Below are 5,086 nucleotides of genomic sequence, written 5' to 3' on the forward strand. Positions count from 1 at the left end.
TACACACCATATTACAACTTTACCCGCTTTTACTCGTTTAAACTACTTGGATGGTAAAACATGGCCTTACTGGTTTTTGTGGGTTCATGAAAATATATGCGAATTATATTCTATGCCTTAGGATATTTGAGACTCGCTTATGGTCATATATTCTTTAAGGTTATATATATTACTTATGGCCTAGGCTTAGGGATATCGGCTTACTTGTATCATAGCATGTCTTGAGAAGATATTTATGTATGTATACGCATGTGTTACTTTATGACCATAGGCTTACTTTCATTATGATATATTTTGGAATGATATATGTATATATATATATATATATATACATACGCATGTTTATACATGCGTTACTTTATGGCCAATAATTGGCGATGTTAATTAGTCGTTATCGACTAAGGATGTTTGTGTATGCCTACTTTGTGTTTGCATACGGATGGATGGTGATCTTGTCCGGGCCAAACTATACTACTCAGGTTCTAAAATCCTGTGGTGGGCCCTGGAAAGCCCGTAAGGGGGGAGGCTCGTGTGGCATGATCACCATCGGATGGAAGGTTACATGTTTGGGTTGTACGTGTGCTCGACCCTGATGTTATTACTTGGATGTTACGTGTTTGGGGTTGTACGTGTGCTCGACCCTGATGTTATTACTTGGATGTTACGTGTTTGGGTTGTACGTGTGCTCGACCCTGATGTTATTACTTGGATGTTACGTGTTTGGGTTGTACGTGTGCTCGACCCTGATGTTATTACTTGGATATTACGTGTTTGGGTTGTACGTGTGCTCGACCCTGATGTTATTACTCGGATGTTAAGCATAGGGATATATTTATATAGATATATAAGTATGACTACTTATTGTTTATTATAGCCTAACTGTCCAGATCCCGTTTTTATATTTAAACTTTTGGAATGATTTATTTAAATGTCAATTATTAAAACTTGAACTCACTCGGCTCAAGCTGACTTTGTGCGTATGTTAGTGTAAGTTTCAGGTTTAGAGGAGGATGCTTACCGCTTGGACATGCTCGAGACTACTTGGACGGTTGAACGCATATCTAGTCGGGGATTTCAATAATGAACACTGTTTCTTTTTAACTATTACTAGATATATCTAAAGTTTGATTTGGGCATCATTCCCGGCTTTGGGGAACTTGTTTTAGTACTTGTGATTTTCCGCTGATTATATACTCTGAATATGTTTTAAAATAAAATGATTTGCTTTGTGTAACATCTCGGATTTTCCGTATTTGTTTAAACCGATTCGAGAACGTAATTCGGATCTTTCGAACTATTTAAAACTTGTATTTATTGGTTTTTAACCGATTTGAAAACTTGTATTTATTGGTTTTTAACTTGGTTTAACTTATTTTATAATTTCATAACTTTCAATTATGCCAAATAGCTTTTAACAACCTTTAAAATCGCTTAAAACGGCTAAAAATCGCATTTTCGGGAACTACAGGGACTAGTTTTGCCAATTCTTTCCTATTCTCGATTAAATTAACGGAACTTAAGCTCCAAGATATTTCAAATAATTTTATAAAACATTCAAATTTTGTTTTATTGTTGTCCAAACCAAAATCTTTAAGTTATTATACCCGATTTTGCCATTAATTGATTATTCGGTTTCCTAAAATAGTTATTTCCTACAAAACAAGTCTTAACCTTGAATATTTAAACAAGGCATATCCTAAAACCCTAATATAATCTGGAAATTCAGTCCCCAACTCTAAAAAAATTCGTTCATGATGGTTCATGGCGTTTTCTTCAAGAACTTTCATCTTTTGGTTACTTTCAAGCTTCAAGACCCTTTGACCTCGATTATCTCTTTTTCCATTCATCGTTAGGGTAAGTTGTCTTCTTCAATATTGTAGATTTTTATCTGTAGAATAAAAGCCCTCAATCAATTTTTCCGATTGAGGGAGTCTGGTGGTCAATTGGACTCAAACCCGTGTAAGGGCAAAATAGTCAACAAGTTTGACTACTCATTTTCTCATGCTTCTGGTCAGATTCAATGTTCGGTCCAGAAGACTTTTATTCTCGTAACGAAATTTTAAGGCTACTGACCAAATCCCGACTTCCGACTCGCTGTTCGGATTCTGGTCAGTACCAGCTCACTTAAATCTTAAAACAAACATAACTTGAGTTCTAAACATCCGTTTGGATTGATTCCAGCGGCCACGAGTTCGTTTTTAATTGTGTTATCATATAATAAAATCTTAGATTCGGAATTATATATATCATTTGACATGTAGTGGACGACTTGCTTATTCGTTAGCTCGTTTAATCGCGTTTAGTAATCGCTTAAGGTGATTTTATCATTCCCCTATTTTACAACTTTGCTAAACGTTTTGGGGACATATGCGTACATATCCGTATTTCATACTATATATATATTCAAACAAATGCATACGTGTTATTGTGAGTGATTTAATCAAACATACGTGCTACTTGCTTACTTGTGTTACCATTCAATCATTCGTATATTGGGATTACTATTCAATCAATCATATAGCGGGTGTTCTTGCTGGTGACCAACGCCCGATTCGCTTGGCAACGGTCTACATACTTTTTGTGGTTTGATTATATTTACCGCATTTATCACGTTTACTTATTTATATTGACATGCAAAACTGGTGATATTCTCACTCAACTTTATGTTGACAAAACTCCATTTTATACGCATATGCAGGTTGATTGTATTGAAGATCAAAGTTTGGACACGTAGACGAGACTTTAGGATATAATCAAGTTAACACTTATTTGGGTTTATATTTGTATGTTTAAATTGTTTATTGTATTTGGTTGTTGTGTGTATAATTGTAATAAAATAATTAATTAGATATTGTCACCTTTACTTTGATAGTATCTTCAAGCTGTGAGCAATCGGATCACGCCCCGACATTTCCGCCTTAGGCTGGGGTGTGGACACTTTGGGTTTAAAATCACATTTTCCCGGTTTTGGAAATTTTGATATTCCTTATTCCGCTGTTTATTACTCTGAACTGATTTTAATAGGGTGAACTTATTTGGGTTTTAAATTTTTGTGAATTTTGGATATGATTACCAACTGTAGGATTCTCGGGATTCGGGGTCTTACAGATAACCTAAGAGCTCAGTCATAAACAAATATCTATAAGCGATAACCTAACAGCTCAGTCATACACAAATCTCTATAAACGATAACCTAACAGCTCAGTCATAAGCAAATCTCTATAAATGACAACCTAATAGCTCAAACATACGCAAATCTCTAGAAACGATAACCTAACAGCTCAATCATATACAAATCTTTATAAACGATAACCTAACAGCTCAGTCATAAGCAAATCTCTATAAATGACAACCTAATAGCTCAAACATACGCAAATCTCTAGAAACGATAACCTAACAGCTCAATCATATACAAATCTTTATAAACGATAACCTAACAGCTCAGTCATAAGCAAATCTCTATAAATGACAACCTAATAGCTCAAACATACGCAAATCTCTAGAAACGATAACCTAACAGCTCAATCATATACAAATCTTTATAAACGATAACCTAACAGCTCAATCATAAACAAATCTCTGTTATACACAAATCGAATAGTCAGATCCGTAACTTGAAACAACAAATCGAGAAATTAAATGAAATCGAACATCAGAACCAGAGGTAAGAAAGTGAATCTAATGAGCAAATACTTGATGAGGATAAGTAATTATATATAGTAATTATACCGGAGGTTTAGAAATCAGAAACGAAATCGAACATTCAGAACCGGAGGTAAGAATCTGATGAGCAATTACTTGATGAGATAAGTGAATCTGAATAGCGGAGGTTTAGAGGTTAACAATTTGTTGATGGAGGTTAAACATATTGCCATAATTTCATAAATCCACATAGCAATTACAAATACTTTTCATAAATGGAGGGAAAATAGAAGATCAGAGAGCACTTACTAGTTTGTTTTTGGTTCTAGAGAGTGAATAATCAACGAATTGGATGAAGAAATTAAACATTCAGTTTTTAGTTGAAGAAGAAAATCGAAGACGAAGATGGAGATAAGATCTAGGGTTGTGAAGATGCAAAAATAAAGATTTGGAAATAAGATCTGAATTCCTTTCTGATTTTGGAAATGCTGGAATGCGAAAACAAGATTGAAGTTCCTGGAAAGATGGCTGAAGTGTGGGATGCTTCAATTATATTGGTATCTGGCAATCTTTTTACTTCTTATCTTTTTACATTTTTGCGTTTTTTTTCCTTTTTTAAGCATAAGTTGCTTATAATAAACTACTATCTTTGTTCCCTGTTTTAGTGCGAATCATTTATTTAATTTTTTTTATTGCCTATTTGTTTTGTTTTGTCTTTGATCTTCTTTTTATAATTGTAGCTTAATTTTTGTTTTTGCGTTTTTTTTTCTTTTCTTATGCACATACTAATTGCAACAGCCAAACAGATATATACTTAGGGGTGTAAACGAGCCGAGTCGAGCCCCAGGCTCGAGCTCAGCTTGTTTGACTTGCAAAGAGCTCGAGCTCAAGCTCGGCTCATTTCAACATCTATTTTCAAGATATATCGTAAAAAATTATACAAATTAGGCTCGCGAGCCGACTTGAGCTCGATAAGTGAAGCTCGGGATCGGGCTCATTTATTAAATGAGCTTACTTTTATGCTCGAGCTCAATTAAGATATGCTCGATAGTGCTTTTGAATGAGTCGATCTCAAGTAGCTCACAAGTAGCTCAGCTCGATTAGGATAGGCTCGATCGAGCTTCATTTCATATATTAATATATATTAAATTAAAAACAAGTGTAGCCCTGCTTGCGGTGCGCACATATGATGTATATATGTGTGAACCCTCGGGTGGGCAAAAGTGAAATTGCACTAATTTTGACGTTATTTTACTAATCTCGTGAAAATAACGTTAAAAGTGACGGACGGTTAATCAGGCATCATGTAGTGGCGTTGATAGCTGAAAGAAAAGGGTACATGCACCGATCAGTTGGTGTCCCGATGATTGAGTGCTATGTGCCTTATGTCCAAGGCTTGATGCAAAACTACTATCGAGCCGGGGGTCTCACCGGAAGCAGCCTC

Source organism: Bidens hawaiensis, unplaced genomic scaffold (assembly GCF_021521415.1).
Source record: "Bidens hawaiensis isolate Kalapana, Puna unplaced genomic scaffold, B.hawaiensis_p1.1 tig00061402_1, whole genome shotgun sequence".
Taxonomy (NCBI): Eukaryota; Viridiplantae; Streptophyta; class Magnoliopsida; order Asterales; family Asteraceae; genus Bidens; species Bidens hawaiensis.